Here is a 12,879-nt window from a genome sequence, read left to right as displayed (position 1 = left end):
ATCAGGATTCTTATCCCCAAGCATCAGAAGTAATAGTAGACTATTTTAAGACTAAAACCAAACCAAACCAAAACAAAACAAAAAAACCAACAACAACAACAAAACATACTGGGAGTCTCTGTCATGGCTCAGTGGAAACGAATCTGACTAGGAACCATGAGGATGCAGGTTTGATCCCTGGCCTGGCTCAGTGAGTTAAGGATCCGGCATTTCCATGATCTGTGATATAGGTTGCAGATAGGGCTTGGACCCCCCGTTGCTGTGGCTGTGGTGTAGGCCGGCAGCTATAGCTCTGATTCAACCCCCAGCCCGGGAACCTCCATACACCGCAAGTGGGGCCCTAAAAAGACCAAAAAGAATTTACCAGAAGGATTTTGAGAAAACCCAGCCAGTGTCTAGAGCCAGTTTTAGGAATTGTACAACTGGAAAGGATGTGCCCAGTCACTCCGCAGAAGCACCATGGTCACAACAGCTGAGCCCAGACCTTATGGCCAATACCATCTACACCTCAGACCCCACACATCCATCCCTCCTGCGGTCAGTTCTCTATTGGTCCTCAGGGAATAAGATGTGGACACACGCTTCCACCACTCTCCCTAGAATTTCACACAGTCCCCACTTCATTGTTTCATTGAGGTTTCATCCAAAGACTCACCCCCCATTGTGTTGGATTTGTAAAGGAAGTTAGAAAAATATCTTGTCATTTCAACCTCTATGGAGGTAGGCAGGCTCTGTCTCATAAGCGTGAGGAAGAGCTCAAATATCAGAAGCCCTCAAATGCCGGGGCAATTATAATGCCGTGTTCTCAATAATGCACGTAAATAAAACCAAAAAAGGCTTTTCCAAACTGTCCTTAAAAATCCTTTAAATCAGGAGTTCCCGTGGTGGCGCAGCGGAAACGAATCCAGCTAGGAACCATGAGGTTGCGGGTTCGATCCCTGGCCTTGCTCAGTGGGTTAAGGATCTGGCGTTGCCGTGAACTGTGGTGTAAATTGCATAGGTGGCTTGGATCTGATGTGGCTGTGGCTGTGGTGTAGGCTGGCAGCTGTAGCTCCCATTCTACCCCTAGCCTGGGAATTCCATATGCTGCGAGTGTGGCCCTTAAAAAAAAAAAAAAAAAAAAATCCCTTACATCATTCAGTTGTATGCCCATGTGCAAATATGCCAGTTTTCAATAAGTCCAAAAGAAGCATTTTTTTTTTAACCAGGGTTGGAATAAATTGTTGCGACATTGGCTGACCAGCAGAAGCTGTAGCTGAGTGGCGCTGAAGCCACAGAAGTTTTTAAATATATATGTATTTATTTTAAAACCCTAGACGTGCACTACGGTAGTGAAATTCTCACACTAAAACAAACCAAGGAGAGGCAAACAGTACCAGACACTCTACGTAAATGATGCTTTTTCTTTTCCTCCCGGTCCCATTCCCGTCCTCCTTCTCCTCCTCCTCCTCTTCAGCAAAGAATCCTACGAGTTGCTTAGACTTGTTTTGCGGTCTTGACTGTTTTGCGGCGTCTCCCTGACAGCCGAAGCAGCGATTTTTCTCAGCATCTTCTTACCTCACTCTCTTACATCAAGCTCAGAAAGAAAAGAGTTGACCTTTTCCTATGACAGATGGGCAAGCTGAGATGCAAAGAGACGCAGGACTCATTAGAGGTAAGAGAACAGGGCTGTGGCCATGAGGCCTAGAGCCGAGACCGCTCCCAGATCTTCTTGTCTGTCTTTTCTGACTTCCAAGAGCCTAGACTTTGAGGTGGGAGGCTTGGAGGCTCTTGGCATTAAGAGTTCCACAAAGCCATTGTTCTGAATTTATTTCCTGCTTCCCAATCCTGTGATAAGAATATCCTAGAAACTGGATTTTTCTATAAAAAAACACTTCTCCATGTGGACTGTATACATTCTGCCTCAAATTCTCTTTGGCAGTTTCACAGTTTAAAAATACTTGTACATTTCTTGAATGTTGTTTCTCCTCCTCATTGTAAGGCTGCCCTTTTCACTCGGGTTTGCTCCAGGAATGCCTTCCCTCCCTGCTGGAGCCACGGCCCCTCCTAACTCCTGATCTTCCCCGTGCCTGCTTTCCTCCGGCAGCATCTCTTCAGAGCCCATGCTTGAGTTTATTTCCTTCAAACGAACCCCAAAGGGTGAAGACAGAACTTAAACTTCTGTCTTCACACCCTTCACAAACTCTCAATGCAAGTATGAAAACCGACGTCCAAAGCAGCCGGAAAATAATCCTTAGGCCCACTTCCCTGGCAAATAGATATACCAGCTGGACCCCAACTCCATGAGGGCCTTATGTGGGTTGGATGTGGGGAAAAAAAAAGCAAAAGACGTGTTGGAATGATCTGGAAGTTGACCTAAATAATGATTAGAAATTTCTGACCCTACACGGATATTTTTTTCTTCCAGGACTCTAGAGCAAAGGGTTGAGATCACTGGAATCCTTAATTTACAATGTATTTTCATCATTCATCCATGCAAAAAGCCTATATACATTTATATTTTTTGTCTTTGTAGGGCCACACCTGCAGCATATGGAGGTTCCCTGGCTAGGGGTCAAATCAGAGCTATAGCTGCCGCCCTACACCACAGCCACAGCAACGCCAGAACCGAGCCACACCTGCGACCTACACCACAGCTCACGGCAATGCCAGATCTTTAACCCACTGAGCGAGGCCAGGGATCGAACCTGAGTCCTCTTGGATCCTAGTCGGGTTTGTTACCACGGAGCCATGACGGGAACCCCAAAACCTATTTGTCTATGTACTTATTTGCTTTTAACCCCGTTCCCTTATCCCTGCAGACAACCACTGCCGTGCGTTTAATGCTATCTCTTCTTTAGTCTACATTCTTGACAAATGCTTAGTGTTATCCGTGTGAGTGAATTTTAATTCACATAAATGTTAACATCCATATTGCTCTGTGTGCATATAATCCATTGCTTTGAATTCCTTCACATTTCTACATTTTGCTGATCTTCCCAGGACTGGACATACAGGGTCCCAACATGCACCCCCGCAATTAACATTGCGACCACCTCCATGTGTCAGCCATAGTTATGCTCTTTGGAAGTGGGGTCCAGTGGTGGGATTCCTGGATTGTAGGGTATGGTGGTTGCTGCAGCAGGCCACCCAGATAGCCTACTCAGGACCAAGGGAGCCCCAGCTGCTGGGAGTGTTGGCTTCCCTTTCCACTGAGTCCCTCCCCAGGGGATGAAGAGAGCTGCCTCATTCAAGGTCTAGGGCCATCCCAGCTCCAGAGCTCCCTGTAGAACCATGTGATAGTTGAACTGGAATGCAATTTCACGCCCCTGGATGTTGATACTGAGCATGCTGTCCAGGAAACTCCCTGCATGCACTGCTCACTCTCAGCATCTGTTTGTCAGGAAACAGACCTGTGCCTTGAATAGCCTGTGCATTTAGCACAAAGAAGGAGTCCTGGATGCATCAGAACTGCGTTTGTGTCTGGTGTGCCCTCATCCCAGCAAACACTGGGAGATTTCCTAGCAGTCCAATTTTTGTAAATACGTTAGGTATAAAATTGTATCTTTTTGTTTGAATTTGCATGTCTCCCATGACTAATGATTTTCAGCCCCCCTTTTTGTACTTATCCTTTTTTTTTTGGAGCTTCCTTTTCTGTAAATCGCCTGCACATAGAATTTGACCATTTTCTATTTGGGTTTCTATCTAGATATTCATCCTTTCTCAGTTTAAACTATCCCCAAATTTTCTCCTAATCTGTCCTTGGTTTTTTAACTTATCTCAGGCATTCTGCAGAGAACCAAAAACCTTCATTTTGAAATGAGCCCATTTGTCCGATATCATTGCCTGTCTTTTGAGTATTTAAAATTCTAAGAAACTACTCTCTCTCCCTACATCACAGCAATATTATATTTTCTTCTAATACTTATTTATTTTTATTATTCATATTTACACCTTACCTTTTGATATAAGAGCTCTTCTGTGCTGTTTCTCTGTGGAGTGATCTGATTTTCTCAAAACCACCTACTAATACATTTAGCCTCTCTCCTTAGATCTGCGATGCTCTCTGTCCAGAGGTCTGTTTATTCTTTAGTGTGCCAATTCCACACTAATCTATACTGCCATGACTTTGCAATATGGCTTTATATTTAGTATAATATGTCTCTAATCTCCTCTTTTATTAGAGAATTAGCTATTTTATATCTTTATTTCACTGAATTTTAATTTTAAAGTAAATTTAAATTTTAAAGCAAATTTTTCAACGTTCTCAAAAATCCAACTGCATTTACTACATCCAAAATTAATATCATAAACGTTTTAACATTTGGGTTGAAAGAAATTTACAGATTACATACAGGAGAATTGGCATGCTTATCCTGTGACCATGTTTGTAATATTATAATGATATGCTCAGAATTTTTGAAGTATTATGTCCATAAATGCTATGTGTTGTTACCATTGTGAGTGATATTTTATTTTTTTAAATTACACTTCCTGATTGGTTACAGTTAGTAAAATGAATGCTATTGATTTTTGCAGTTTGGTGTTCTATCCAGCTATCTTGCTGCACTTTCTTATTAATGAAGAGAGCTCCTCTGTTGATTTTGAATTTTTCTTTTTATGTGTTTGTTTGGTAGAGGAACATATCAACTGCAAATGATCAGGATTTAAACTAATCCCACATGTAGTCTTACTACACGTGGTGACTCTTCTGATTACCAGCATCATGGAAAACTAAAACTTTTTTAATGATTTTTATTTTTTCCATTATAGTTGGTTTACTGTGTTCTGTCAATTCTCTACTGTACAGAAAGTGACCCAGTCACACATAAACATATACATTCTTTTTCTCACATTATCTTGCTCCATCATAAGTGACTAGATACAGTTCCCAGTGCTCTACAGCAGGATCTCATTGCTTATCCACTCCAAAGGCAATAGTTTGCCTCTATTAACCCCAGATTCCCTATCCATCCCACTCCCTCCCCTTCCCCCTTGGCAACCACAAATCTGTTCTCCAAGTCCGTGAGTTTCTTTTCGGTGAAAGGCTAATTTGTGCTGTGTATTAGATTCCAGATATAAGTGATATCATATGGTATTTGTCTTTCTCTTGCTGACTTACTTCACTTCGTATGAGGCTCTGGTTCCATCCATGTTGCTGCAAATGGCCTTATTTTGTTCTTTTCTATGGCTGAGTACTCTTCCATTGTGTATATATACCACATCTTCTTAATCCATTCACCTGTCAGTGGACATTTAGGTTGTTTCCATGTCTTGGCTATTGTGAATAGTGCCGCAGTGAACATACGGGTGCATATATCTTAGAAAACTAAAAGTTCATTCCAATTTATTTTCCTCAAAACTAAGGAAAAGAAATCACCTTCCATTGTTACTTTGCAAAAGAGTTTGAGCTATAACTAGATGTTAATATTTTCTTTAACCAAAAAGTGCAGGATGTAAGCATGCTAAATACAAATGCATTAAGGCAGCTTCTTCAGTCCATTCCCTGCCTCCCTTTGCAAAGCTTTCTCTCCCAGTAACTACGTCCTGGCACTCCATGGCATTAACTCCCAGTTACAAGCCTATGCCTTGGGACCCTTCCCATGTTTTCATTGCTCTCTTGGACTTCTGCTGTCATCATCATCAGAACATGCTTGGACCAGGGGGGATGAGCCAAGTCACCCCCGTTCAGCCCAGGTCAGTTGAGTCCAGCTGACTTGCAGCTGCAGGAGCAGAACCAATCCAGCCAAGGTCAGGAGAACTGCCCAGTCAAGGTCAACCAACCCCCAGGTCATTCCACAAATATATGAGCTCAATAAATGCTTATTACTGTAGACACTGAAATTATGTTGTTGTTAGTTCCCCAGCAATTGCCAACGGCAAAGTGTCACATATCTGTGCTCTCTTTAGTCATCATTCCAGGTAGACATTCCAGCCAAAAAGAGGAAGCCCTCTCCCCATCACCCTGCTCACCAAGGCCCCTGCCCCTCCCCACAGTTTCCCACAGGCAGGCCAGTGACTGCACCATTGTCTCACCGACTAAAGTAAGAAATATTGCTGGTGGCTCCTTGGGGCCTCCTTGGGTCATTTCCCCAGGATGTAGACAGGGCTGAATTCCCCCTGGGGACCCAGGGAACCCTGATAACTGGACCCCAAATTCTGCCCGAACAACAATAACAACAAAAAACCCACAATTAAACGAAATATGTCTCTTGCCTCCAAAGTTCTTTGGAATCATAAAGGTTGTATATACAACCCTTACTTGACATCCCTTAGGAAAAAAAAATAAAAAAGAACAATTTTCAGGAAGGCTCCACATTTTGTAGGTTTTTGTTACCAAAGGGGGGTTCGTCAACCATTCATTCTGCTTCAACTTTGGCAAGTGGCATTGCTGCCTGGGGATGGGGGGGCAGTGTCAGAACCTGCGGCTGCCAGGGTGGTGAGCCCAGCCAGCATCCTTGGTCCGGATGAGGGCTTTTATTTTTTTTTAAACGCATTCTTATTGTTGTCCACTTTACGGTTTTGCTGCTGCTGCTGCTGCTGCGCGGTAGACCCTCGTATCAATTTTACTTGAAAATGCTGCAAAAACAAAAAGGTAATGCTTCTTCCCACACTGTTTCAAAAGGTTTTTAAGTGGAAAAAGGTATTTAGTATTTTTAATAAGCATCTTCAATACTATTGAGTTGGTTTCTTTGTTCATATCACAAGATTAATTATGCTGTCAGACACTTTCAAGGCCTGCTTAACAAAGATTCAGTGATATAATGGTTTGCTTTGCACTGCCTTTTTTCTGCATAGCAATCACAATCAGCATTAGACAATTTAAAACCCTTTCACCAGCCGGAAGTTCTGAAGAGCCTTTTAATCAACAAAAGTAATTTTGCAAACAACTAGATACAGCATTTTTCATATTAACTAACTTGCATTTAAACTCTGTGGGCTTGATTCTTCCTGAGTCTCTGATTCCAGGAAACTGGGTTATTCCGATGGCCTAGAATTTAAAAGTGGGGATCACAACACACTGAGCCCTGGGAACCCCCACATTTTCACATCCCATTACTCTACTCTGCTTATTAAAAAGATAGCATTGATTGGTACGCAAATGTAATTCATTCGTTTTAATTATCTCTTAATATACATATCTTGTCTAATCAGTCAAACTCTTTTTTTTTTTTTTTTTGGTTGCCCAGAGAGCTTCATTTTGCTTTTTCAAACAACCACCATCTGTATCCGTGTGTTGTAGTTTTATATAATTATTTCTATTTTTCAATTTGCTTGTTTTTTGGTTATTTTATTTGTGTCTGCCTGGAATTAGAAAATGCTATCAGCATCACTTGAGAGATTTTAAAATTCAGATTTTTTTTTTTTTTTTGAGATGAGCAATTCTTGAGTTGAAGCCTGAGTTCCCTGCTCACATAGCCGCAGTTCCAGCCAAAAACCAAAGGTTAAGAGATTTGGTACCTGAAAGAGGGTTTCTTTGGGAGCCTTAGCAGGGAGACACACTGCTTTTTTTTTTTTTCCTATCAGGCGCTTTTTTTAAAATGAAACTAACCTGTTAATGACACCTTTAAAACACTCATTTAAAAAAAAAAAAAAAAAAAAAGAGGAAAGGAGGGCCCAGCCACAGCGGTAATTTGTACGGTGGCTGTGTGTAGTAATTATCAATGGCACTAGTGATTCCGGCACTCTAAACCCCCCTGTGTTTGACACTATTTCAACCCTGGCAAGAAGTGACCCAGGGATCTGGAGCCACAGGACTTGCGGAGCAAGTCCTGTCACGAGAAATAACAGGGTCAGGAGACACAACTAATGAAGTCACAGCAACTGGTGCACAGAGCCAATCAGAAGAGGCGCCAATCTGTAAATGAGGATATAATTAGCAGAAAAAATAACATGCTTTGGTTGAATTCGAGGGGAGCCTGTAATGACTGGATATTGAGAAAGATTCCAAAAGATTAGAGCAAACATTATGCAACAAAGAATACCTAATTAGGGGAAAAAAGTGAATATGCCTTAATTAGAGGGAAATACATGATTGAAAGACGCAGAGTTGTCTTTTAATATGAATGTAGTAATGGAGGTTAGTGCACAGCTCCTGGTTTGGCTGAGCAAAGTGCTCTGTGAATTAGTGAGAGCGGCGCACACATCGCTTTGCAGATGGCAATTTCGACAGAGGCCCTGAGCCGGTTTTGCCCCATCGAGTGGAGGGGAACGGGGTACCCACAGCTCGGGCAGTAGCTGGTCAAGGACCCCAGAAGCCTCCTAAGATATGAGCCCCCCCAACACACGCAAACTGTCATGGAGCTTAAAAGGCAGAAAACAGATCATTAAGGGCAAACAATTTGTGTCCATGTTTCAGCATCCAGGACCCTTTGATGGTTTCCTTTCAGCTATTTAACTGGCAAGGTACAGATGTTATTTAGGGGTTTAAAACAGAGCAATCCTCCTCCCAGACCAGTGGGTCCAGGCAGGTCCCTCTTGTCACCCCAGCAGGGCCCCAGGAGTTTTTATGATCCATGACAATGAGAAAAGAATGCTACCAGCGACCCTTCCTTCATTGTGGCAGGCATTTCAGGATACAAACAGCAACTCATTTTTTCCCCCCTCAGACAACCTACGTGTGGTTTTAGTTCCTCTCTTTTTCTCCTTTTCCCAAACTGTTCTGAATATTGATTTTCATTTATTGTACACAATTCTTAATTGTCATCATTAGCTATCTATGCCACGTCCTCCTGCTTAAATATACTCTGTCAATTTTGCGGCATATTTATAGATTAATTTAAATGTGTTCTTAAATTTATGACTGCATACCTTTGGTATGTTTGTAACATTAAAATACTTATGGTACAGAATTTTTTAATTAAAACTATTCATCAAAGAAAGTCCAGGTAGCGAGCATCTCCTTGCGTGCGGTGGGGGTTCTGGCAGCCAGAGCCAGCAAAATAATAGGTCAATTAAAAAAAAAATCTAAAGATAGCATTTGCAAAGACCCAATTGTTTAATGAGCATTTGCCAACCGATCCTTTCCAATGAAATTATGAACTTGTTCTTTAGTTATGGGCATGAGGGCTGCAGGTGGCAGAAGCCGAGAGAAAGAGGGGCAAAAAGCTGTGTGCTCTTGCCTGGACACAGGGCTTGCTTCTTGAGGTCCAGCCGGCAGGACAACAGACACCGCTTTCCGGAAATTAACAGCTGAAACTGCAGTCAGGTCCACACTGCTTTGTCTCCAGGTGCCTCCCGTGTGCGTGGCCATGCCAGCTTTGTTTGGACCTCTTAAAACCCACAGCCTCATCCTGGCAGGCTTTTCCTTGACCACCTGCTCTAAAAGGTGAGGATGGGTCTCTCCTGTTACTGAAAGAGCTTTTCTTATGGCACTCGTGGGCTAGGAAAAAAAAAAAAATCGCTTCTGTCCTTTGCCCGTGTAAGTTCCTAATTCACTTTGCTGAACTGTCAGCTGTCTGGAAAACAGGAGAACCTTCTGAAACAAACAGTGCATCTGTAGGGCCCTTAGCTGATGCTTCTCCACAGATGCTGTGTGGCTGCTTCTGCAGAGGGCAGAGCCCTGAACAGGATGGGACCAGCCTGAAAGGCCCCTCTGAGGGAGCAACGTGTGGTTAATGGAGCCCCAAAGCCAAACAGCACCCCAAAAGGCAGTCGTGGGGTTCTGTGTCAAAGTCCTGGAAATGACCAGATGCTCCGGGGCTCTCCGACCAGGAACAGATAAAAAAGAAATATTCAATGTCCTCCTGCTTGGCCAAAGCACGCCCTTGATGCTGGGTTTTTGAAATTCCTTAGCCTTCCAGCCTTCTTCTTCTTCTTTGGGTGTGCCTTTATTTTTAGTATTTTCCTCCTATTTTTTTTTTTTTAATAGCAGATAAGGGATCCCTGATCTCGGTTTCACATTTCCTACATTTTAAAAACAACATTTCCTAAAAGCAAAAGGGATGTTTTTCATCAGTAGTCATATTTTCATAATATTTGAGCACCACTTTTTTTCTGTGTATCACTCCTTACAATTCTTAAGCCCGCCCTCCCACTCAGATGATCCAGCACCAGCCCATATGAGAATGTCGCTTACGAAGAGGATATGATTTTTTAAATTAGAAAATTACTGGTGATACTCTGAGCAGACATGAAATGAAGAATACTGACTTACACCCGATTGTTATTTTGGCTTTTAATATCCCACTGACTTTGGAGGTGGAAATGTGAGTTGGGGGGGGGGGTTTGTGTGCTAAATTTCAGTCCCTAAATAAGCAGCCTCAACAAGGGTGTGCTCTTCAGTGTTCTAACATTAATTAGATGGTGTCCAATTTAATTTTGACTCAGATGTTGAAAAAATGAGACGCTTCTATATATTGGCCCGTTGGCTGGCTGGACACAGGGCAGCTGGGAGATTGCCTGCTCGGCCTCCTTACCAGGTTTGGGCCCTTCCAGGGATATCGAGGGAGCAGAATCAGCTTATACATAAACGAGTGGAGTGGCCAATAGGAAAGCTGTTGGCCATTCACTCCCTGATTTATTTCCAGCGTGAGCTTTTATCAAAATGTCCCCACTGACAAGAGTGCGGGTGGGGGCAAAGGCAGATAATAACAGGCATAGCTAATGGAGCAGGGTGGTGCTGGAACTGGACCAAATCCTCCTTTTCCCCGACTTTGAATGCTAAATGAATCACTCAGATTTATAAGGAGGAGGAAGCCCCACCAGGTCCGCATCAGGGCAAAATAGGGTTACAATTCAATAAAACGCGCGGCGATGCTTTATTGACTAATGAACCCACCGTGCCGCCAACTGCTGTATTTTACCATCGTCGACCATAACTGCCTGGCAATTACGCTGTGAGTGTTTGCTAAAGACGTGCCTGTCTTTTCCCCAGATCTGGAAGCAGGTTCAGCGAGAGAAGCTCCGGAGGAAGCAGGTCGCACACCTTTCCCAAGTCTTCCGGGGATAGAAGCCAGGCACCGATAATAACCGTGCAAACAAGTTGATGCTGCTATTTTTAAATAAGCTGTTATTATTGACTAACAGAGGTTGCCGTGGGTGGGATGACAAAGCCTGGAAGCCAGAGAGTTGCTGCGAAGACTTCCACGAGAGAGCTCGTTAATGAGAAGCAGCTAAGTGCAGAGCTAAATGCTGGCTGCCATTCTTTCTGCTCCATCTTCTCTGGGGCAGTGCTGAGCTGCTGGCCGGGTGCATCATCCCAGATTCCCTGACATTCCCCCGACCTTTTGTCTGTGGCCGTGTAACATCGTCAGGTAAGGTGAGGAGCCGAAGGCAAGAGGTGTTAAATGGCAGAGGTGTTTGCCAATAGCCAGGGATATTTTTATATCAAAATCTGGAGCGGTCACTACTGTAGGTGGCTCTGCTCCCACGTACACAGTCCGCACGCCCTGATACAGGAGCTAGAGCAATTCCAGTGATCCTTGGCACACACATGTGCACACACACATAATGCACATAGATGCGTGCAGACACTCAGCAATGAGCTAGGTCTCCTCCAGAATGTTCTGTGCCTTAGTGCATTTGATTGTTTGTTTGTTTGTTTTGTCTTTTTGTCTTTTCTAGGGCTGCACCCTTGGCATATGGAGGTTCCCAGGCTAGGGGTTGAATCGGAGCTGTAGCTGCTGGCCTACACCACAGCCACGGCAACCCCAGATCCTTAACCCACTGGGCGAGGCCAGGGATTGAACCCGAAACCTCATGGTTCCTAGTCGGATTCGTTAACCACTGAGCCACGATGGACACTCCCGTTAGTGCATTTGAAATGAACTTCAACTGAGGTGATTTCGGTGCCTGGCACTGGGGCCATTTTGTGGGCACCTGGAGGCCTAAGCAGGACCAAATCAGCATATAGGACCTTTGCTCTGAAGGCTGGACCAGAGCCGACCAAGAACGGAGGCTTCATGGGAGGAGTTGCTCCCGGTTCAGAAGGTCTATACATGCTGCTCAGGATCCTGCTGGCTGGTGGAAGAGGGGATGTGCAGAGGAAGAAATATTGAGGCTCATGGATTATTTAGAGTCAAAGCTAGTTGCAAAATGATTCCTCGAGTATGTTTTCCTCTTAATTTCTTAACCCAACAAAACATACTGAATATATTTACAAGTGAATAAATGTGTACAAATGATCTAGAAAGATCCACGTCAACCTAAGAATATGCTTGTTAATATTATACAGTGCTAACATCATGCCAGGCACAGTTCTAAGTATTTTGCATATATTAACATACCTACTTAACATATTAACATACTCCCAACAATCCTAGAGGGGACTTACCCTTCTGATCTTTAGGGGACAAAGGAGGGAAATTAAAGCACAGAGAGGGGAAGCCACTGGCCCAAGCTCACACAGCAGAAACCGCAGAGTGAGGACTCAGCCCCAGATCACTGGGCTCCAGAATCCCTGCATATACCCCGCCACCATCTGCCTCCCGTCCTGATGCGGTGGCGCCTGGATGAGATGAGGTCAAGGCAGGTGTTCAAGGGGAGCTTCGGACTGATCTCCCCCATTTTGGCTTTTAACTCCTGGATCATAGCATCTATTACGTGTGAACTGTGTAATGAGTTATGTTCACACAAACTACCTAACCCGCTCTGAGCGCTGTTGTGTGATGTCCGAGCCCATATCTGAGTTGATGGCTTGGTCAGTTTACCAAAGAAGTGCAATCCCAGTGGTGGGGAACGAATAAGAATTACTGAGCGAGACCTGATACATCAGGCTATTTCCTCTCCACAGACGGGTCACATGGCACACAAGGCACCATACAGGGAGGGGGACCTTCCAGAGCCTGTAATAAGGTGGACCTGTTGACACAACGCAACACGCTCAGGGGTCCTTACCGCCACCTGGACACCATGAATAGCCTTATGCTTTAGAGCAGGACACATGCATCCTGCTAAATT

At 43.8% G+C, this 12,879-nt stretch overlaps 1 long non-coding RNA gene across 1 annotated transcript in view; it reads left to right on the top strand.

Moving 5' to 3' along the window:
• LOC110260974 overlaps positions 1-11,571 on the top strand; it is a 62,005-nt gene extending 50,434 nt beyond the window's left edge. Inside the window, exons 7-9 of the long non-coding RNA XR_002344622.1 lie at positions 1,457-1,654; positions 9,210-9,307; positions 10,856-11,571. This is a non-coding gene — a long non-coding RNA (uncharacterized LOC110260974). The remainder of the gene's footprint in view (positions 1-1,456; positions 1,655-9,209; positions 9,308-10,855) is intronic.

The sequence above is a fragment of the Sus scrofa genome, chromosome 6 (assembly GCF_000003025.6).
Source record: "Sus scrofa isolate TJ Tabasco breed Duroc chromosome 6, Sscrofa11.1, whole genome shotgun sequence".
Lineage (NCBI taxonomy): Eukaryota > Metazoa > Chordata > Mammalia > Artiodactyla > Suidae > Sus > Sus scrofa.
Note: the sequence above shows the minus strand (reverse complement) of the source record. Positions and strands in the feature narration are given on the sequence as shown.